Source organism: Rhipicephalus sanguineus, chromosome 1, assembly GCF_013339695.2.
Source record: "Rhipicephalus sanguineus isolate Rsan-2018 chromosome 1, BIME_Rsan_1.4, whole genome shotgun sequence".
NCBI lineage: Eukaryota > Metazoa > Arthropoda > Arachnida > Ixodida > Ixodidae > Rhipicephalus > Rhipicephalus sanguineus.
The window spans coordinates 295,490,426-295,514,658 of record NC_051176.1 but is presented as its reverse complement, the minus strand read 5'-3'; the positions used below and the strand labels follow the sequence as shown (position 1 = coordinate 295,514,658).

Genomic DNA, 24,233 nt, shown 5'->3' with positions numbered 1-24,233 from the left:
ATGCCCTCAGCAGAGACTGCCACTTATTCTGCAGTTGCAACATCCTGCCTAACAATTAACATTAAAAAAAAAAAAAACTACATAGTAAGAGTTTATTTTTATTATTGTCAAAAATAAACGCTTGCAGCAGCTGGTTTCCTAAATCGTACGTAGTCATTAGAAAACTTTAAAATAAGTGTGTCTTCATTTAGGCTATAGGAACTGCATAATCTTGCTAGCCTCAGTGACTTTGTGGGTTCTCGTGGATTTTGCCGGGTGCGTATTTCGTATATGAAGGTGCGCGGTACTTCGTATGATGTGCGTAAGATACACATACCGATAAGCCTTTTACGAAAATTGTCGTCATAAAGATTTAGCGGATCGCCGACATGACAGCATGGCGATACACCTGGGATTGTGTGCCATGGTGCAGCTACAGAATGGTCAATTGTTGGGCTAGTTGGTTCGACATCTTGCATAAGGGAGCGCGGATTTGGTTAGAAAGAAACGACAACACGACAGACAACACGACGTGTTGTCTTTTCTTTCTAACCAAATCCGCACTCCCCTATGCAAGATGCGGCTACAGGTTTGTCGAACGAACGTGCACGTGACGCTTCGGATTCTACAAAGACAGCATGGAACACGCATAAGCAACCCATGGATTAGGGGACTGTTGCGGATCGCTGTTGGATGTGCGCGTCTGTGCGGCGTGAGCTACGCCGGGGAAGTGTTAAGGTGCTTACTTGGTGTGGCAGTTTCCGCATGCTCCAGCGCATTTGCCATGTTTAACTGTAATGTTTATGTGCTTGCTTTAACATTACTGAACTATATATTTTCTTCTATGCGACGCTTGTGCCTGCTCGTGAGGGGCTGCTGACGGAACCGTGCACGATGAAATCTGCTTCAAGATACCAAATACCGAGAGAGCATCTCAAAATCGCATCTAATCTACATGTATCTTCGATTGCACATGCCTCATAGAAGGCCAGTTTAGCTGAGCTCGCCCACTCCTAAATATCCGATGTGCCTTGGGGGAGCTTCGGAAATCTACGGCCACCGTTGAAGCACCTGGTGTTTCTTGGAACACAGGTATGTGGATTCTTTGTCTTTGTTCAGATAATACTATTATTAATTTCTGATGTTTTGCGTGCTAAAATTACGCTATGATTCTTAAAACTGCGCCTAAATCGAAGTGTAGTACGTATGTTCATTGCATTTCACCCCCATCAAAATGCGGCCGCCGTGGCCGGGAATCGAACTCGCGTCCTCGAGTTCGCTCAGGTAATAAAACGAAAGAACTACGACATTAATCGCTACGATGGCGTGGTACGAAGCTGCATTTGAGACGGCATATAATAGCCACCTTTGATCTGATGGCGATTGCACAAGCTTCGAATTTTCTAAACGTTGCAAGCTCAGCTTCAGCGGCAGAATAACTGTTCGACATAAGAGTATGACTAACCCACCGTGCTTATATTGCCAATATGTATATTTTATATAATTTGCTACGTGAAAAGGGGGCAGCCGTCGCCAGTAAAGCGCGACAGCTGCTGTGTTTTCATGTAAATAAAAAGTAGTTATCGAGAACTATAGCGTTGGTAGTTCAAGAAGGGTGTGTCCAGGAAAGTTATGTGCTTACGTCTTTCTTGTTTCTTCGCGTACGAAACTGGCTGAGAGCGGTTATTTAGGCTATCGTTATTAACTTAAAACGGAAGTGTACTTTAAGGAATCTTACTGCCCTTTGCTTCGCTTATATGACGCATAGGCACAGTTTCTTTCTTTTTTTACTAACTTACATTTTTCAAGTGGAAGACGCGCCAGCCACCTGTAGACAAGCAGGTTACGCAGTCTTCAGTCATGGCGTCATCTTGGGTAAGCATGTAAAAGCTGCCCGGATCGCTGTTAGGCTGTTAGACGTTCTCTGGAATGACCATCCTTAAAATATATATTGAAGAAAATCGGTGAAAGACGAACGTTCGAAACCCAAGGGGGCCTGCCCCCCGTGTGTAGTGGTGCATAACGAGGCGTGCTTCGATTACACGTTGTCAGAGCGAGCGCATGGCGGAGTGGGGGGCGTGACCGGCGCCGTCGCTGCCCTGACGTGCTCGGCCGCGGTCGATGCGCGCAATATTGGCCCGATCAGCTGTCATCCGGCCGCGGCCGTTCCTCAGTTAGCGTGACACGCTGCTTTTGTTCGCTGCCCGATGCTTCGCGACCGGCTCATTCTCGAGCGCCCTTCTGTCCGGAAGCCACTGCGGCGCAATCCATTGCTCGGACGTTGCCTGTCTGCAGCGAGCACCTCAGTGGAAGCGTCGCCGAGGCAAAGCTGACTTCGGGGCGCCGGGCGTTTCACTGTCGGCTGCGTGACAGAGAAACGAGTCTCTCTCTCTCTCTCTGTTTTCTCTTTTATTTCCCTGACGTCGGAGATCGACTGGCCTGATTTATTGCGCCGACAAGCGACAATTTTGGTGGCATCCCGTGCGGCGGCCGCGGGATGGAAAGCGCGCGCTGCTAATGAACTCTGATGATGCTCTAGCGACGCCACACGAAGAACCTGTAAGAGCGCCTGCTGTCTGTGCGTAATCGCGCGGCCATCCTTCAATGCCGGAGTGCGTTTCGGATTCGTGCAGAGGGAGTGGGCCGTTGCGCTTGCAGTCTTGACATACTAAGTGATCTTGAACCCGCGAAAGACCCGATTAGTTTCACTATAAATGATCAGCTGCACTAGGATATTATAGTAGCTGAGCGTTGCCCTACTTCTCAGTCGAATGCTTCATGAGTTATTGCGCGTCTTCTTCAGAACAGGAAGATACCATGGAGGAAGGTCTTCACAACTGGGAATTCGGTATGGGGTTAGTATAAATAACAGAGCGATGTCGAAGGAGCAGATAAACATTTGCGTCTTTATGCGTAGTGTAAAACAGTTGTGCGATGAAAAAGGCTGTATAAGTGTGCGTCTAATTAAAAAAAAAACAAAGAAAAAAACACAAAAAGAAAACAGTAATGAAAAACTCTAGATTCCGTGTCCTATAACAGCAAAATTATGTACTGGCGGCAAAGAGTCTAAAAAACATGAGAAGGTAGGCTTCGCTAAAGCCGGCTATCCCAAAATCATGACATCTATGAAACCAGCACGCAACAAAGAACCAAGACAAGGAAAATAAGCAGTAAAAAACACAATGCACACACATTGTCTTAAGCGTATAAGAGGCGTCTCTGTCGGCCGAGTCCAAAACATAATGGTGGTCACAACAACGCGGATAGTCTGGCCAAATATGTTTCGTGAACTTAAGATGGCTGTCGTTGATCCCTTACGTAATGAAGACAAAGAGTAACGACGGCTGTCATCAATTCATCAGGCTTGTCCGCTTAAAAATAGCGATGAGTGCTAACTGCACGCCTCTGCTCTTCAAGGCATGGCCGAGGTTTAAGCACTTTGCTCAGTGTGAGATAAGACCTTGTCGCAGGCTAGTTTGTTCATATCGAACGGGTGGCGCAATGCGCAAGCACGGTGGAAGGAAGCAGAGAGAGAGACAGGAAAGAGAGCAGGCTACGAGGGTTACGTTTTACTTTTAAGTAAACAAAAAAAAACTGCGCTGTTTCCTGTCTCTTTTTCTGCGTCTTTCCTTCGTGCTTGAGCAGTACGCCACCTGTTCAGTGTGAGAGGTCGTCTATCGAGGACGTTTAAGCTATCACGCACGTGTATGCGCTGTTCTTTGTGTTGCGGACATTCTGTGATGATGTGGATCCGCTGAGGCGTCGGAAATATCACTGCGGGTGTGATGTGGGGACGTTCTTCCCTTGATGAGACAAAAGAAGTGAGACGTGTTGGCTCCATCTTAGCGTAGATGATGTTGAAGTGCGGCAAGCATGCGTTTAGTCTTCTGATTCGGCGAAAAGCGTAGAAACCAATCCACTCTGGACAGAAGTGAAAATTTCCTACGTTCATGGAACCGCGTATCCTTTCAGGGTTTGTGGCGCGGGGATGAAAGGACGTTCTTATCTTATGTAGAAGATACCACGGTTGTCGGGATATTGTTTGTGTGCGCTGCATTGGATAATTTGTCTGCTATTCAGCAGTAGTAGTAGTAGTATCTTTATTTTATTTCTTGGAATACAAGAAAAAGGAAGAGGCAAAAGGCGTTTCCTACGCCTGACAAAGGCCTCTGTACCTGAAGTTCGCAACACATACACATTTCTTGTACATATGCACAATCATTGACGCATAATAAAACCACATAAGCACTAACAAAGGAGTACTGCAATGAACAGAAGCAACACATGACACACTTAAAATACTGCAGATACACAAGTCTTACACACATAAAAAAAAGCAAGAGCAGAAAACTGGATGCATCGCGTAACCACATGAGTAATAAAAAAAAAACAGTATTTATCTGTTAGAAAAGGATCAATTCAATTCAATTCAATTCAATTTTTATTCAACATCTGACAGATGTTTGGTGCACGGACAAAAAGCTTGAAAAGGCTTGACACACTTTCCGTAACACAAGCAAAACTTTCATACCACGATGTCACAAGTTCTGAGCAATATTGTCTAGTGATTATAAGTTATATCTTTTTTCAACATAATTTCTTTAGCTTGTTTTTTAAATGCCCCTAGACTAACGTCAAGCTGTAAGCTATTGTCCAATTCATTAACTAATCGAATTGATTGGCATTTCACCGTTTGTTTTCCATAATTTGTCCTAGTTCTGGGTAAACGCTGTAAATTTCTTCTAGCAGGATAACGTTGGTGATTTTCGTTCGGTTTGTACCACTTATTTTTGCGTACCTCTTGTAGCAGTTTAAAAGAATATATTTGGTTTGTCCTTAACATTTCGTGCTTATAAAAGAGCACTGAAGTGCGCAAACAATCTATCCTACCGTGGTAATTTTCACAACTACGAAGTATTTTCTTTTGTAGCATAATAGGTTTGTTGTAATTTTTTGTTGTTGTTGTCGACAGTCGTCCCCCATACTAGTACGCCGTAAGAAAGTCTCGAAGAGGGCATTGTACAAATTTTTCGTTAGCCAGGAATAAGTGTCCCAATTCTGTACAGGCATCCATTTCATTTCCTAATACTCCATCCTGGCTCGGTAACCACTGAAATGTTATGACCCGCAAGAGAAGCGATGGTCAATGTTTTCAGAATTTCATATGTCACGTTGTCTTACCCATGCAAATAAAATTCCTTTATCGTTTCTAGTGCTTCTTTAGTGCCAGAATATACCATCCACTGGCGACACTGCTCCCTCTCAGCCATAAGCTTTGCGTCTGGTAGTATTGCAAACTGTTTTGCTACCGTGCACGATGCGTATTGGAAAGTCTGTAACTTAATTAATTTGAGACGCAGATACATGGGAAGTCGCAGTCGAGCTCTGATATGCGGTAGATCCGTCCTTGAGTACAAGCGTGTAAGGCTCCTAAAATCGATGCATTTGGTGAAGCGTGAGAAACTGCTTCAACGTGGTGCATCGTAGTATCTTTTTCTTTAGAGCAGAGCTGTTATGCTGGAGGTTTGCCGTGTGTCGTAGATACAAAATTATCATCATGAACCGGTACGCGCTTTCTGTTGTAACTAAAAGAGAACGAAGGGGCGTACAACATGAGGGACAGCCACGGGAGTTGGCTCAAAAATAACTCTTCATTCTAATTGACACTGTAACCTCTATTAGCACTTAAAAAGTTCAGACTATATGATCCGCCCGACTCTTGGCCGATCTCTTTGAGTGGGTAGGGGCCAATCATCCCAGGAGCATCATCATCTTCAGTTGCTTCAATTCCTTCGGTGTAGGTAGACGTCCGGGTCCTGTTCCCTTCTTCGTGTTTCGCTACATTCGTTCTGGTGCCTAAACCCGCCCGGTCATCTGGCACTCAACCTTCGACAATGGATCAACTCCGCACCAAATGCCGCTTGATCCAAAATGTCATCACGAAGGGTCTGTCTACGCTCGATACCCTGCTAGCAGATGGGGACATCCCAGGTGATCACGCTCATACAGCACATCGACCTCATCTCGGCGGGGCAGGCAGATCTGATCACATTCGACCGCGCCATCTAGGACACCCTCCATGACGCCGTCTTGGTGGAAGACATAACTGGAACCTTACAGTACGAGAAAAAAGTAAGTTCCATGAAAACGAGCACATGCCTCGCAACCGAGTCGCGTCCTCCGACCTTTTCTGCCCCCTCAGTCTCGACCGCAAGGCCCAAAAACGCGCCGTTCGCTTCGAAACCTCAACACGCCGCCATTTCAGCATCGACTGCAGCGTCGGTCTCTCGCATAGCACTACGTCAAGTACGATAACCGTCTCACGCTTCTGAGTGCGACCTGGAGTGCGCACAAGGAAAGCAAACACAGTCAGCTGATCGCGCCCGGTGCCTCAGGCTACGCAAGTTGGCTCCGACATGTCTGTCAGCATTCCAAAGACAATGCAGCCAGCCAAGATATGGGAAGTGCCACTCAGTGGTACCATGGCCTGATGTGCTGGCTAGCAAAGATGCTGCAATACTGTCGAGCTGCTGCGTGATCTTGACAATCCCCCAGTTGACGCCTGCATTGGGGCTCACGTTAGCTGCCGCACCTGCTACTGTGGCGTCCACCATGGCGCCTTCGCCTACGTCTTTGCCGCAGGAGGCGTCTCTCCCCTTTTACTCCTTTTACTCCTTCGCATTTTGCTCGCAAATGTATGCGCCAACTTCTGCCGCTGTGTACCGAAGATCAAGGAGGGTGCTGAGAAGAAGAAAACGTCGTCTGGCTCTTCGAGATCTAATTTGTCAACCAATGTGGGAGCGACCTCCCACATTGGTTGACAAAGTCCGGGAAGAGCAGGACCAACTCAGGCTCTTCCCACAACAAGAAGCGCCGTCTGCAGCGAGAGTTCCGGACACCAGAGCTACACCTGACCTCCTCTGCGGCTTTATCAGCAATAATACGATCGCCCTACTCGCGCCCCTGCCTCCTGTGCAACTCGCCCGAACACACTGTTCAGGAGTGCTCCGAGTAACTCTGGAAGAGAAGCGAATAAAGATTCGGGCAGACAAGCTGTGCTTTCGCTGCGCCAAGCGCAACCACTTCGCCAATGATTGCCAAACCGTCAGATCCCGGCAAAGCCGCCGATGTGCGGGGCCACATTTGACTTCGCTATGCAACATCAACCACGTCACGAACCAGTCACAGCGTACCGGCAGCCCCACGGCACCACAAGATCATGCACCAGAGTCCACCACCACGTCAATTCGAGCAGCTTCCGTCGTGTCTACAAGCGGCGCTAGTCTCACACCTGCACTTCTGCAGACTGGCCGGGCACGGGCTATCGCACCTGCTAAGACAGCGCTGGTTCGATTTCTGCTAAACACGGGAAGTCAACGCTCTTTCGTTTGGCAGGACATTGCTCGAGCTCTGAATTGTCCCGTTTGAGGCATTGAACGCCTTACTTTGTTCACCTTTGGGCAAACGCAACGCCCTGCGACTCTGACTTGTGAGCGCGTTGCGGTCACACTTCGGAGCCAACACAGCACCAACCAGGCCACAATAAGCTCTAGCAATACCAGATTTCAGTCCTGATTGCCATGATGAAACGTCGAGGGATGCTTCCCGCTGATGCACGCCCAGACGCAACAACTTTTCGGTGGGACGAAATCGGAACCCTCATAGGCTCTGACAACTACTGGGACGTTGCAACCAGTCATATAACGCCTCTATCACTGCAGATTACGGCAATGGAAACTATTTTTGGCCGGACCATCCAGGGATCGCTACACAACATTCTCCAGTGCTCAAATGGACGCGACAATTACACGGTGAAAGAAGTCGCCCGTCGAGTTACCGAGCAAGCTCACATGTGCAATGTTCCGGACATCATCGAAGGGAGAGCGCCCGCACCGCAGCGCTTTCATTGTCCTCCGATCTTTCGGATCAGGCTGCCAAACGCCACCGTGCGCCTGAATGTAGATAAAAGCGACAAAGACTACGAGAGGAATACGGAGAATAAAGAAGGATACTTCAAAAGCCATGGGAATGACTGAATTTCCGATGAGTGAACTCCACCCAAAGCCGCCGCCGCAGACGCATGCTGACGCAAGAAGCCAAAGTCCTACAGCATCATTTCGATGTCCCCCGCAAACAAGAGAAGTCGGGAATCTGTGTGGTTGTGCAGTCGTAGCGAGGAGTAAGGCAACGGTCAACGATGGACTTGAGTTCATCGGATGCGAGCGTGACACCTTCGAGCACATCAATTGACAAGTACTTTGACATGCAACCACAGGCGCCGTCTTTCCGGTGTGAAGGCGGCAGACAAGTGATCAACAGAGGATATCAACGCACGAGGAGACACGCGTACCCCGCAAGAGTGCCACATAGTCACCGCAGGTCGATCGTGAGCGATAAAGGTACCTGCGAAGAAGCGCCTCTGCCGATGTCGCTTGCAGGCGGACCACGAGGAATCATATGTGACCTATCATGTTAGCCATGCGCCAGTGCAAGGCAGGGAGTACTTGCAGCTGACAGACTCGGCCCACGAAGCGGCACCCCAGCCGTCATCCCGACTTCAAGTGTGCGACGTCGTCATGGTGCAGGACAATGCTTCGTCCCTAATTCTGTCGACGCTGGCTAGAACGACCAAACTGCATCCATAAGAGCGTCGCATCCAGATAGCTTACTTTCTTGGAGCGTACGCAACTTTGCCGGCCGCGAGAGTGTGTTATAAAAGAGAACGAAGGGGCGTAGAGCACGAGCAGCAGCGACGGGCGTTGGCTCATTCAGTTGCTTCCATTCCTTCAATGTAGCCAGGCGCCCGGGTCCGGTTCGTTTCTTCATGTTTCGCTACGCTCTCTTCGTCCTCTTCTTCGCATTCGTCCTCTTCTCCTTCGCTCCCAAAACAAGTGCATCGATTTGTCCGGTGGGGGATGCAATACCTCTGATAGGCGAAAGAACGAGTACAGAGGAGATATAGCGAGAGAGAGAGAGAGAGAAATTCTTGGCAAAAACTTTCTTGGCGAGGGGAGATTCGAACCCGCGTAGGACCGGCTGCACGTCAAACAGGACTACCACGTTGAGAAAAGGGTGAGAGTACCCCTTCTCCGCAACATGTCCAGAGAAGATCACAGCGGTCGTCGGTAGGCGCGCGCGGAAGCGTTGCAGTGATACTTTGGTCACGAACAACATGTGTGTTACGTGGACGTTGCCGGCTCACACCCCGGGGGTGGTATACGGCCGCAGTCGTACGGTACAAAAACGCGGTAAACGAACTCGCTTTCAAAGCCTACAGCGGAACACACGCGGAGGAGATTGATATCGCTCTGGCTTTCACCTATCCCTCGTCGAAACATATCACCGACTCGCGAGGGGCGTGTCGGAACTATGAGCTAGGGTGGGCTCCCCCGCTTGCTCAGCGCATACTGCAACCTAGCTGCGAATACCTCGATCCAACTCCGCGTAATCTGATTTGGGCCCCCCAGTCACCAAGGGCTCCAGGGAAACTAACAGCTCGATCAGGCCACCCGCGCACCCTCTTGCCGGGCTAACGCCCTATCTTTGGAAGCCTACTCCCAATCAGACAATTTGGCCCTTGCATTCAAAGACATCACCGGCGCTATCATCACCGGCGCTTCTAAGAGACTGGATCGCGCTGACGAGCGCCTCCTTTTAAAACTTTTCACCAACACTGTACTGTGCCCGACAGTGCTAAAGCATGTCAATCCATCCTTTGATGGCGCGTGCCAGTTCTGTGGCGAGGTGGCTGACACCTTCCACATAGTCTGGGCGTGCCAGTCAAACCCATCTATCCCCCCAACCCCAATCTCACGAGAGAGGACTGAGAGGCGGCCCTGCTCAGCTGTTAGGACCTCAAGGCCCAAAAGGCCCTGATTCAACGGACGCGGGCGTCGCTGCTTCTCAATGGAGCCCTGGAATGGGGGCTCCACCTAGTACTGTAAGGGGAAGAGGCCAATACGGCCCCAACCCAATCACCTCTCTAACCATTTAATTGTTAATAAATGTTTTGACCACCACCACCACCACCACCACCACCCACGATCCGAAGGAGAGCGTCGTAACTACTCGGCTATCCAGGCACGCTAGCCGAGCATATCATAGCCTTGTATAGGTAGTGTAGCAAGGAGTGGGAAAGGGAAGGGAGGGAGAAGATATGTGAGGGTGAGCAGGAGGGAGAAGATGATGGAGAGGAGGAGGGGAGAACGAGTACAAAGAGAGAGAAAGAAAGAGATAGAAAGCAAGGGATGAAAGAGAAAAAGACAGAAAGAGAAAAAAGAAACAGAGAGAGAGAAAGAGATAGAAAGAAACAAGACACAAAAAAGATGGAAAAATGAAGAGAGCAAGCACAGCCATGTTTAGTCTAGTATAGCAATGGGTGAGAAAGAGAGAGGGTAAAGGCCTAGCCAAGCCAGGACCAACTAGGTGCCCAACAACTGTGCTGTGACCCAGCCTTGCGCGGCTTGGTGCAAGCTGCGCAATTTTTTTTTGACGCCATAGCGTTAAAGAGCCCGGGTCGCAGAAATTTTGGTGTCGGCGTCATTGGTTGTCAGCGAAAAATCATTATTGTCCGTGACCGAAAAATCGCCATGGATGCAAATAATAAAAAAATGATGTATCCGAGGTGGAATCGAACCCAGGCTTTCGGAGTGACAAGCAGGTGTTCTACTACAGAGCCACGCCAATCCTAGGAACTGCACTGAAAGTAACTTTCATGCTTCGCAAACATACGCGTCCTGTGTAGAAGCGTCACAGTACGAGATAAATTATCGCAGTAAAACGTGTGGTACAAGCTTACATTGCCATGGGGCGTCACACCATGTGAATCGCATAACCAGTTGGTGGTTTAAAGCTGGCCACCTATTACAAATGGCACACACATTACTGCACGTATTCCCTTACGAACACTATTCACCACATCCTGTGCGTGTGCCCTTAATACGCGACCGAAAGACAATTACTTAAGTGCGTCGTAGATCGTCTGGACTCCCGACCTTTTTCGGATGAGAAACTTTTGGGTGCTTGGGAACATGCAGACCAGGCCCAACGAAGTTTAAAGTGCCTCTTGAGATTTCTCAGCGATACAGGCTTAGGTGCTCGTCTTTAGAGCATGTGCGGCATAAAGACTTTCGCGCGTGTCCTGTCCCCGTGCAAGACAGTGTGTACAGTGACTCATTGTGCCATACCATAGTCACCTATCATAACACCTCCCTCTTTCTCTTTCTTTCCCCTGAACCCCGTGAAAAGTAGCAGGTTAGAAGCCCGCTTTCCAGGCCGACCTCTCCTCTTTCCAGTCATTAACCCTTTTCGGCCCTGGCGTCCTATAAAAAGGACACGAAGAAAGATTGCTATAAATTGGGACGTAAATTACTAAAAAATGCAAAAATGTGTTTATGGTAGCCTCAATACACCTGTGCAAATATAGGTAGTAGTTTTTCCATCATCGTCTTTCTCGGAAGTCTGCAATGTTGGAAACAAGAGGGCGAAAGGTGAAAAAGACGACAAACGCCGCAACCGAATATTTGATGACATTTTACTGAATAACTATTTTCTCTGTAGCTATCGTAATTTTTTCTGTTGTTTCTAAAGTGCCTGACGGCTTATTTACAAAGGGGCCATGCCCTAAGATTTCTGCTTAGGCCGCTGGAATGAAAAATCTTCATGTCTTAAATATAGGACACCAGGGCTTAGTGGTTGTGTGATCTTTGAATGCATTGCATGATGATCCGGAGCCGTAGTGCTTGTGTCTGCTTCCTATTTCTTGTTATTCTCCTCGGGAAATCAGTCTGCATTTCTTGCTGATTTGCAAGGCGGTCCCAAGAGCGAGATTGTACATAATTTATCTGAATACGTTTCCTGTAGTGTAAGAATGGTGCATGAGAGGGCTTGAAGATAACGAGGATGAAGTGCAGTTCCATCAGCTTACCCATGCAGACATGGGCGACAATAATTGCGGCACACCAAAGGAGGATTCGGTAACTTAATATGATGTTAATGCTTACAAGGCGTCCAATAATTAGATAATGGCCATTCAAGTGCATTGAAGAGCACTGTGTCACGAGTGCAAAAACTTGCTTTCTGACCTTTGAGACGCAGTAACTAATATATGGTTGCTGACATGCTAGCTTCACAACAATTTCAGGTGCAAACAGAGTAAAATAAAAAGCACTATCGAAATTCACCATATTTCCATTCACAACCACTAAGCCCTGGTGTCCTTTATATAGGACATCGCGCTATTTTTCTCATACACTGATGGGATGCTCAGAAAATATTATTTTCGTGCTCTTGAGGTGATAAAAAAAGCATTATCAGCAAGAAAAAAATTATTTACCCGTTAGAAAAAATCTAGGGCTGAAAGGGTTAAACATCTCCTTCTTCTTCTTCCCTTACGAACACGTAGTGGGTAACTGTTGTCATAAAAGTGCTGTTGAAGAGGGCGGAAACTTTACCTTTACTATAGGTGTGTGTGCGCTGGCCGGCCGGCCGGCCGACCGACTGAACATAATGAGAAGCGAAACGGAGCGCAGTGAGGAGGGAGCCGGATATCGCTATCGCGTTCAACTCTTAAATGCAAAGCTTAAGCGCCCCACAATTTTTTTTCAATGGTGTGTTCACTGTCGTCGAAGGCATTATGAGCTGCCAAGGAGGATAGTTGATAGTTGGACGAAAATAATGCTGTTACTGCTGGTGTAACTTTTCACGTTTTTGCATCGTACTTAGAACGGCTACATATTGTAGATGTCAAATCTAACGGAAGATAGACCACTTTTGCAACTATTAATTGGACAGTATTTATTGTCTCTGAAATCAGCAAATCAACTGATGAGGCATGTTAACATCGGTGCTAGCCCTGACAGAACCAGTAAATTTTTGTTCAAATCGAGCGCGAAATGAAGGAAAAGCCAAGTTACGTGTCTGTGCAGTTTTGTGCCAGGTGTTACATGCAGTGATGAAGCAGCCACCCCTTTTCTCATCCAGGAATGGCGGCGTTCCAAAATTAGTGTTGTACATCACCATTGCAAACGTACCTTTTACATCATGCGCTATAAAAGTGCTGCCTAGCGGGTTGCATTTGAGGGGCGGCAAGACAGCATCGTGGGTGTCGACATGAAACAAATAACGTACGTTCTGGGAAAGTCAGTACACTGACTTTACCAGCACAACCTTTTACATAGGCGACCTTTCCTGGATGATGTTTTCCGATCACATTCATGCACCTGTTTATTTATTTTTTATCAAGGAATCATTTGTACCCTATACTCTACGTCTCCTTTTCTCAGTCCTCCCACATTTCTTTTTTGTTTGCTGCCTCTATCACACATGCCAAGAGTACATCAGTGTGTTTCGGTCAACTCTTTCCGGTCGTATGTGTACGCCCGTCTGTGTTGTTATGTGGATATTTAGTTCTTGTCTTTTATTTTTGCAGCCCCATTTCTCATCCGTCTCCGAGACCTCGGAGCCGACCACCTCTGCAACAAATCAACCCTTCTTCCACAGCACATCGCATGTAAGTGAAACACAAAAGAAGAACTCACGAAAAAAACAAACAAGAAAAACAGGGGAACAGATGCAATCGTTAGCGGTATCACACTTTAACATAACACGACGCATTATTGTGACAACAGTTTCACAAATTTTCGGACGCCTGGATTTCACTAGTCAGAAAGTTCTCCAGATACTGTTTTTCTAGCATTCGCTCATATTCCTAAAAATACTAGCTGGTTACCCGACGCCTGAATATTTACATTTTTATTTGGCTTTACACCTAGGTACCTCGGTGGTGTGGGTTTTCCCTCCTTTCTCTTGTTACTTTATCTTGCTGATCGACAGACTCAGCATTACCCAGTCATCCTAACAGGTGTACACTTTTGGGAAAGCGAACTTACTCACAGATAATATTTGCGCCAGTGAGAGTGACATGCAGAACCCATGCACTGTGTGGGGAATCCATAGATGCTAAGCTTCTCGGCAGCTTCGATCCCACTTTCAATCGGGGCAGGTAACTGCAAGTAGAGCTATGTGTATTGAGACGTGTGGCACCATCGCGTCATACACTATTTGGTTGTTTTTCATTTTTTTTCGAGTTTTATTTCGAGTAGTTTTGGTCATTCATAGCGTTTCGGCCAATATGAAGTGAAGTGGACAGGAAGCCCGTGATCTCTTGCACGAAGAGTACCGCGAGGCGCATAAAGGAGCTCTGTCTCAAAGACGTAATCGCTCGTACCTAATTTTAACGCGATAGCGTTAAAGAGCTCGTATCGCAGAAATTCCGCCGTCGGTGTCGGCACCGTTGGTTGTGAGCGAAAAATCATCATCTTGTCCGTGACTGAAAAATCGAAAAAGCTGCAAATAAAATAAATAATAAAAATGTAGGGTCCGAGTGAGAATCGAACCCAGGCCGTCTGCGTGGCAAGCAGGTGTTCTACCACACAGCCACGCCTCTGCTTGGAGCTGCACTGAAGGTAACTTTAATGCTTCACAAAAAAATCACAGCATATCCACGTGGTGAATGATGATGAGTGGGGCGAAGCGAACTCGCGCTGCAGCACGGCGATGGCATTGGCGCGAGCGTGGTCCTTCTTGATGGAAGATATTGAGCGCGCGTTCTGCTTTGCAGTAGAAGAAGAAGACGACGACGTTGACGAGTGAGACTCTCGTGCGTGTTCGCCTGTGTGGCATTCTTTCTTCTTTACTGCGCGCGTTCTGGTATGCAGTAGAAGAAGAAGACGACGTTGACGAGTGAACGCCTGTGTGGCGTTCTTTCTTCTTTACTACGTCTCGTGCAGCTTGTCGAGCACCTTCGGCCTCGCGGGCTACCCATTACAAAAGGCACACACATTACTGCGCGTATTCCCTTAAGACCACGTAGTGGGTGCATCGCAACTTCGAAAAAGTTTCTCGCGCATAATTGCTCCTGGTTTAAAGCATGCTACCCATTACATAAGGCACACACCTTAGTGCGCGCATTCTGTTAAACACTCGTAGTGTTCGAAGTACGCACTAGGGGCAGGATATCGCTACGCGTTCAACTCTTAAAGGCGAAGCATAAGCGTCCCCCAATTTTTTGAGACGTAATGTTCTTCAGGATCACTATGAGCCACACGAACTTGATTTGCGATGCTTAAGGCAGCATCACTACGAGAATGATTCATACTTCTCGACGTTCCCCGCCAGCTGTTCTCGTCGCGCTTGTGTGTGGTGACGATAGGGTTAATGTATATGGCTCCCAGGGCGTAAAACAGTAACTCTAAAAGACTAGACTCTCCGCTGCGTCTTCTTGTCAAGACATCTTCAAACTCGGAGGGGCTAGAAGCTACACATATATCTGAGCGACTGTAACGCCGCAGCGTTATCAAGATAGGCCCAGCCAGACCTTTGATTGAATGGGCTCAGGAATCTAGCCACATTACAAAACTCTTAAAAGCTTAAAGCCCTTGCGAAGACACACATTGTGTGGCAGTATCAGGCACGGCCTTCCAAGTTACCGTCGCGTTTCGCTTTACAGTCACCGGAACTTGCGAAGTTTACTCAGCTTGCAGGATGGCGAAACGTCTCGACTATGAGGGTGTAGGCGAAGAAATGTACTGCTTAAAACAAAACAAAAGAAAAATTGTCTTAGTAAATCTGTGGAGCCTTTGGGAATGCCGACACTTTCTCTCCGCCTCCCACTCCCTCCCTCCTTTTCTTTAAAGAAAAAAAAAACATCAAAAAATATAACAAACAAAAAAACTTGCAGGGTCCCTTACGCATTCATTTAAAACAATTCGAAGGCGAAAGCCATCTTTTTCTTCTCAGTTGATGGAAGATCCTGCCCTGCCACCCTTCGAAAGCTTTCTGCAGCTAACGCCGACGGTCATATCTTGCCTTTGATGAGGCATCTAAGGCTTTCGCCTAAAAAAATAATGCCACCGTGGCGCACTATAATTTCCGGCCACAGCACATCACCATTTGACACCACTTAATAAATATTCTGCCTGTTTTCCCTTCAGTGTCTTGTCATTACCCACTTCCCCCCGAATAACATTTGCCTTTTCAACCTTCGAAATAATCGAATTGACTTAGAGGGATCGCGCTTGAAGGAAATTACTGGAAATTAAAGAAACAAAACATTTTCGTCAGCCCCGAAATAATTTACTGATGAAATCTACGTGAGTAAACGCAGTAAAAAGATACCGCGGGTTTTTCACGGTTTCTTCGTGAGATATGAAGACACGCTACCCTTTAGGCTCGTGATATTTATTCCTTATATGCAAGTGTATTCCGTGTTTTATAGTCTCTTAGGTAGAACAAATCCCGATCGCGATGACCGGATTGCGTTCCTGACCAGGTGCGCCAAAGAACTCTTTCCCCTGCCTACTAGTTTCGCTTGACGGGCTTCTTTGGACTCCGACGCTCGACTTAGCCCGTGTTAGCGGGCTGTGTCAGATGCAGGTGTTGACTACGCGGCCGCGTCGAAGCGTGCGGGGGATTAGCGCTTTGCGCTGCACAAAGCGGGACTTGGCCGCCGAGCGGGAAACCTCGAACACGATTGGATGGCGCTGATTCCTCGCATGTCTGGGAGGGCAACCTCGCTGTTCGTGCTCCGAATTAGAAAGCGCGAGCCGCGAAGGCTGTTCGCCCGCGCGCCACAGGCCGATCGTAAACGGCCTGGTATAATTGCGGCCCATGATAAACTGTTTTCTTTTTTTTTTTCTACCGAGAGTGGATGCAGCCGTACATCCACCTCTTATACGAGGCAATTCTTTTTTCTTGGCGGAGCATTTCACGGTGCGTGCTTGGCTTGGAGCATCGTGCGCTATATCATTTTCGGGTCGACAGGCACGCCCATTCAGTGAGAGCGTGGGACGGCGTAAATCTGCTGCTATCTGTAAGGCACTCACGCGTGTGACTCTGATTTGGCGTCATGAACCAGTGGCTCCTGAGAAATCTCCACTGAGTGGAATTATTCATCTTTCTTAAGTACGAGACGGAAAACAATTTTTCCCTTGCGTTCTAATAGCGGTAGCCAGCGCAGCGCCTTATAGCCTCTTGCCGCCACTCGTGTCAGAGTATACCGATCCAGCATCTGCTGCAATGCCTGCTGTCGCGCCTTCTATATACTTACACACTTACTTTCAACAGTGGGGCGAATCACCTCTCACGCGTTCATCTTCGATTGCGTTGATTGTATACTATACAAATATATTGGCATTTCTTCTGACGGTGTGGTTCCATAAACTTTAGCGTCGCTATTCGTGACACGTTCCACACCACCGCGCTGCGCTGGCCCTCAATTCTTGTGCGCGATACGTGCACAGGAGGCGACGGTGCCGAGAAGACAAATGACAGAACGGTGCGCATGCCGGGGGAGCTAGTGGTGCGGCAGAGAATGAGAGCAGATATACCACCAACATTGCCGTGTGTCTGTAATAAGGAAAAAAGGCCCACGCATTGTGGCAGCGGCCATCCTCTTTTAGATGCGAAGCATCTTATGGCGGATTTCAATCCAGTGGTTGTGTGTGGCGTGACCACCCTTACTGCACATGCGCAGACCCTCTCCACACACCTCCTCTCCCCCTCTCCACTCCCCCCTCTCGCGTGCCTGATTCTCTCCTGTGTAACGCCGCGATAAGCGCCAGCGCATGTGCGTCCCCTCCCCCTCTCTCTTTTTTCGCACGCTCCCCCCTATCGCGCGCCTCTCGACCGCGTTCCCCGCTCGCCCTGTGAGAATTAACGGCCAGGCTAGAGGGAAGACACGACGCGCGTAGCGTTCCTCTTCGCGTTCCACGACGCGAGGTCGGTAGCGTGCCTAGCGAACGCCAACGGAACGCGATCGTGCAAGTGCTTCGGCTTCGCATCGCCTCATGGTCCCCTTTAACGGGAGATGGTGTAATTTTTTAACCCAACGTAGTTGTCTTCTCTTTACAGCGCGTAGATGAACTGCTCATAGAGCGCCCCGAAGGACGACTTCTCGCGTCAAGCCACCAAACTTGTTAGCTGCCCGTCGCATACGCAGCATTTTCAGCGCGCATTCTTATCGCACATGCACTTCTTCACGGAGACAAACATCACGGAGAGAGCGACGTCAGAACTTCATCTGAAATGTGCCTCTAATTCCTATCGCACGAAAAAAGTCGGAGATCACTCTCACCTCCACCACAATCATCGTAATTTTAAGTTCATTGCAGGACAAAAGCCTCTTCCAGATATCTCGAATTACGCCTCGCTTGCACTAGCTATTTCCAAGTTACGCCTGCAAATTGTCAAATTTCAGCAACAACCTAATTCTGTGCCATCCTCGGCCGTGCCTCCCTTCAGAGATAGCTGTACTTTGTCTATACACGGATAAAGATTGGCGCATATACTGACTGTCTAAAAATGTTATGCTGTTGGAGGGTCGAGCTTGTTGCACAGAGGCAAGGTATTCAACGAACGCACGTGTCGCCCGATGACGCACATTGAGCCGCAGATGTGAAGATGTCCGTGTAAAGCTGCTCCGAGTCATTCCAGACCACAGGAGATGAATGCCACGCAAGATTAGACACTTGGGCTGATCCGTACGCCTTAGAAACGGTTATTTGCGATCGCTCTGAAGAGTTGGTGTTTAGTGAACCAGCAGCGCAGTCAGTATGTATACGTGCATAGATAGATTGGCAGCTATGCCGCAGTGTGAAGCTATGCCGCATTAGGCAGAAATGTTGATATCGTTAACCTGGCATTAAGGGATGCAGAGGCAGAGAGCGACAGCTTAGTCGGAAATCACAAAGACATTTTCATGCATGATTGTGCAACTCTGAATGCGCTGCACAAAACCAATAAAGCAGCATTCATCTCTTCCAGCGAGGGTGGCGCATCCCATCAAGCGCTTTCTTTCGTCTCAGTGTGCAATACGGAGAAGCCATTATTGGTGCATTACGATGGCGCCTGAAATGCGCGCCTCTTTCCCGTAGAAAGAGCGGGGCGTGTCATCCGACTGAAGCGGCGCGACGACCTGCTTCGAAATCGGACTGACTGTGCGCAAGAGTTGACGCACGAGAGAGATCCTCGTGCTTTAGATGCACGCGAGCTCGTCTTCTTGGAGCTCCATCGGAGTAGATGTCACAACAAAAGTGAAATATAGGCCAACGCGCTTATGCTCACCAGCGACGTCCGTATACGCGCGCCGCAGACGCACGCCCGATAGCCCCGAATGTGTCGCATGTTTCGTCAGCGGCATCGCAGCTCCGCGGCGCGCGTTGTCGCGTCCTCGCTCACGCGTCGTCAGGGCACGCACAGGGGCGTGCGCGAGTGGGGATAGTCAACGCTTTTAAGCACCAGCGGTGTCGTCGTCGAACCGCCAGCGGCGCGCGAACGCGTGTGCGGGGCTCCGAGGGCGGAGCCGCACGGGAAACGCGTGCAGAGAGCGCCTGCACGCTACATTGCCGGCGTCTTCTCCTTCGGCCGGTGGCGCGTAAAATGACGTTTTGAAGCGGAGCAAAGCACGGCTGCCGCTCGGTGTCGCGCGTTCGCGCGACGTTCGCGCTGTGCCCGCCGAGCCTGCCACGGTCCGCTGCTCTTGTCACGTCTCCCGTGTCGCACGGGCTGTCGCGGCGTTCTGCTCGAGGGGCCGTGAGCCATGAAAAATGACGCCGCTTTTCCTCGCCTTTTGCCCCCCCCCCCCTCTCTCTCCTATTCTTCCGGCTCTCTCCCCTTTCTCTCTGGGCCTAAACACTCGAGCGAGTCGTCGCTGCTCTCGCTGTCGGCTTTACCATGACTCCCACGAAAAAAAAAAAGAAAAAGAATATGTGAAGTAGGGACAGAAGAAAATAAAAGGGTTGCAGAGGTTAAGTACAACAGAAAGATCCGAGGCGAACCGTTGCTCGTCTTTTCCAGAGGCGGTATTGAAAGACGAGTGCCGGTTCCCGTGCCGTGCTGCGGTGGCTTTCGAGGCGAAAAAATGCCCGCCAAAAGATTGTTTTCCGGTACGCACCCTGCGTGTACGGGTGTCTCTCTTCCTTGCAGATGCCTGCTTGCCCAGCCGGCAAGCGTACGCGTGAGCCTCATGTCCTGTGCACAGCAGAGTGCTGCACTGCTGGTCTTTTGTTGTATTTTAGGTGGCTTTTATTTCTGTCCCTCTGAGCGCGAGCTTGCTTTCTTTCGACAGAGACGAGAAAGAAGTCATAGAATACGAATATGTCCTCTCTCATTTCACTTACGTTTTTCTCTTCGAATGGACGGGATCCACCAAAACGCTGTCTCTCAGTTCTCTTTCGTCGATAGCAGTGGCGTATCTATGAAAAAAAAAAGGAGGAAATGTTAAAACGGGGCACAAAACAAACCGCTCCAAACAGGACGTAAACCGGGCGTAACGGAACGCGCGGCTTTAAACGATCTTGCTCCTTTCGTGCTTTTCAGGTGCGTGACAGGGAGGGAAAAATGGTTTCGTGTTCTAAAAGGGTTGCTCGACGCGAAGCTCCTCAGACTTTACGATTGCATTAGGCAAATTCTTGCTTTTTATCTATAGTCAAGACTCGCGGCTATTTCCACAATTTGCGTTTTCTTTCGTCGCGCGACACCGATAGGAAACGTCAGGCAGGCAAGCAAAAGTATGCCAACTTGAGTGAAAAAAAAAAAAAAAAAATTAGCGACACTTTGGTACGGCTATGAATGATTGTAATTAAGTCGTCCCTTGACCGACATCTGTTTTTGACAGAAGCAATGTCATTGCGACTTCATCGCTAAGTATGCTTTAAGTCATTTCTTCCAACAGGAAGCATCGGAAATAAGTTGCCAACCATAATTATTCTGTTGATTATTGAGTTTCTTTCAAGAGGTGCCAATGTAAACATTGATGGAGTACTCGGTCTGAACTTCTCAAAACTGCAACTCGCTGTATAGGGGTGCTCTAGACTGCGATCGCACGGCATTCGTTCCATGCCGTGGCCGCCGCGGCCTGAAAGTCAAGCTGTCCGCCCATTTTAACACCCTTTCCGGTGATCAATCGCGGTGGGTAATCAGAAATGCGAAAGCTAACTTTCCTTCGTTTATTGAGGAGCGCTTTGCAACAAATTTTACCTAAAGCTTTAGCACTACATTACCAAAAATAGTTTGCTGGTACCTGAGTAGTCGGATTTGTCGTACATATTGATGCGCAAAGCGCAGAAACAGGCACAAAAAACAAGTCGCCGACCTGTTTTCTGTGTCAGTTTTTGCGTTGTGCACATCATTACCAAATAGCCCAGTCACACACCTTGCTTCAATTAGTCATAAAGCCATATTTTACTTTGCAAAAATGTCACTGCAGAGATTGAACAAAACGCATTTCCTGTGGTGACAAGCTCAAATGCTCTTTTACTGTCCGCGGAATAGCCGTAGCAGCGTTTTTTTTCTTTTTCTTTTCTCCTTTCATGCTAATAAACCCGATTCAGTGCAGCCGTTAGCGTAAAACCGACCCTCGCGGATACTATACCGAAGCAACAAAAGGTTGCTGTCGTGAACAACGTCTGCTGGCGAAAAATGGATATAGAACTTACCATTTAGTCCCCATAGGATATAAAGCATGCGCTTGTAAACTTTTACTGGCAAAGACTAACACGAAGCGCTCTGCAACGCAAAAATGTTCCTACTTTATGTTACTGCTTGCTTTTTGTATTATACCGAAAAAAAAAAAAAAGCTGAGAGAAATAGCTGAATAGGAAAGGCAGGGAGGTTAACCTGGTGCCAGTAACTGGTTTGCTACCCTGCACAGGGGTGAGGAAATAGGTGCAGGAAAGAGGGCAGAGAGAGAGAGAGATAAAATTAAAACGAAAAAGGAATTCACACATGCACACGAAGGCAGGGCTGAGATCAGCAACCGTTTGCATACATTCGTAGAGAGCGTCACGCCGATATTCTGCGCATGCACTGCCCTGAACGGGTTCTTCGATTTTTTAATGCGGCAGCAATTATACGTGCACTCAAGGTGCCGCCAGCACTGTGCTGTCACGGTGTCGATGCGCATGCGTAGTCTGCATGTTGAAGTTTGAAATGTGGGCAGAGACGCGCAGTACGTTTTGCTGGAAAAGCGATGTAGCCGAGCGCACGCGATGTCATGTTCCCCTTCAAATGGCACGGCTGGGGCATCGTTCTGGCTTCCACAGTACAGGTGAGAGCGTTATGCGCGCGCATACACTGACGTACCAACGAATCAATATCCGGCTCTGTGGGAACCGCACTGTGATGCGTTTGCTCTGGTCGGATCGGAGCGCGAGGTTAAATTATTTGGAACACGTATGTAAAGGTATGCGATCAAGCGTGCACGCAGAAGGTGTCAGTTTACTAAGGGGCGAGTTGTCGGCGTCATCGAGGATGAAGTTTAAGGATACATATTTGTCAGCATCAGTGTGCAATATATTTACCACGGAGTAAGATTTAAGGTGCTGGCAGCGTATTCGTAACAAATAACGTGGTATAGCCGCGGTGGGTGTCGAGAACAGCAAAAGATAACGTGGGACTCTTGCAGCGTAGAATGGTATCGGAGGGTGCAGACACACCGACACAAGGAACAAGGGCTGTAGTAATGGGCGGCATGTCGGTGTAGCACTAGCACGTCATCGCCGTAGCACATCATAGCACATCAGCGTCCCAATACCGAGGTATGGTGACAGTGGGGGACTTTGGAATAACTCTGACCCCCTGGAGCTCTTGAACCTTCACCTAAACCTGAGGACACTGGTGATTTTGTACTTCTACTCCACATAAAGGCAGCCGTCGCGGCTGGGATCGAACCCGCAACCTCGAGCAAGTCACCAACCTCGAGCAGGGTAGCCCCGAAGCCCTGGAGGGTGGAGGGTGGAGCGGAAAGTAAACGTCATACCATGTCTAATTGATCATGTCTCTCGGCACGCGGCCAACGCGGGCGATATTTCTCTGGGTCTCGCCCAGTGCGACATTTATGTGCTCGCAGTGCTCCTCATCATGCCAACGTTCTGCGATGCCTTGAGCGAAACGCTAAATCTTGCTCGCTTTCAGTGCTTTGCCTTCGGCCGAAACTGTAATTGTTTTCGCTAAATGTACAATTATAAGTGTTTATTTACTAAATGATATAATAAAAATAATCCTAGAATACAGACACTGTGTCACTGAATTTTACATTAACTACTTTGTAGATTACATGGGTGGTTCAATAAACACTCACTCCCTACGATCAAAACAAGTATTCGGAGAGAAAGCACTTCCAGAAAGTTGTAATTTTTTTTTGTAATGACACTTTGTGGTTTATAAAAGTAACAAGTACCGTCCATACATATAGGAACTCACAAAAATGCAGTAACCCTGAAGATAGTGGTATCTCCGTTTCTTTTAAGTGTCTGCTGCCGGGGATACAAACAGTAAATGCAACATGAGAGCTTGGTCGTGTTTGTTGCAACAGCGCAAAGCACACTGAATACAACGACCTAGATTAAGCAGAGTTTGCTGCGCACACGTTTTAGCACGTTTTTCTTACTTGCGAAATGGCAGATATTAATTTGTGGGTATAGTCGCAATATATCGAAAATTCTGAGACTGCTTGACTGTGTCCCCGAGCCAAGCTTTCTCTCTCTCTCACTTTGAAGGTAGCAGTGAAGTGAAGTTATCTTATAGCAGACTTTATTTGGCGAACGGACTCACTGTTAAGTGTTTGAAAAGTGCTCTATCGAAGGCGGTGGGAATGTAACGAGAACAATTTTTGCGCAGGTTTAAAGGAGTAGTATGCAAAACGTGCTACGCCGCCTCGAAGCCACGCTACCAGAACCGCTTCTAAAGGATGAGCAGGCGAACATTGGGAATGCAGCGCCGAACGAAAAAGCTCGTTTGTGTCCGTATCCATGTTTTATGGTTAGCGAGTTCGATTAAGCCATGCTCCGTAGCGTCGTTTTTCTCTGCAGTGGGTTTCCTGCATTGGTTTATACAATATACGTAGCCATGCATCGTTTTCTGTAATGTAGAAATTGTAACGAAACTCCACTGGACCGTGCAACGTTCTAAAGCGAACGGAACACTGCGTCGAATTGCCGAAGCGCTGAACGTAGATCCTTACAAGCGCGCTGTACAATCATTTATCTACGCTTAGCTTCTCTGGTGTTTTTGTAAGGCAAGTAATGAGCTTGCCTTACTGTTTCTTTCAATATGCATATTTCCCACGAAAGTGGCTACCGTGACATATTTCTTCAGTTTAACGAGCATACATATACTGTTTCTTGCGGTCTGCGTCTTATTCGCTGAGCTTAGCGCCGTCAAGCAACCCCGATAAGTAGAGTTGCTGGTGATTCATT

The 24,233-nt window shown here is 48.1% G+C and overlaps 1 long non-coding RNA gene across 1 annotated transcript; it reads left to right on the top strand.

The window, feature by feature from the left end:
* Nucleotides 1-662: 662 nt before the first annotated feature.
* On the top strand, nt 663-24,189 carry LOC119388305 (uncharacterized). Its single transcript, XR_005182680.2, has 3 exons — nt 663-1,071; nt 13,409-13,489; nt 23,656-24,189. It is a non-coding gene; the product is annotated as an uncharacterized LOC119388305 (long non-coding RNA).
* The last annotated feature ends 44 nt before the right edge of the window (nt 24,190-24,233 follow it).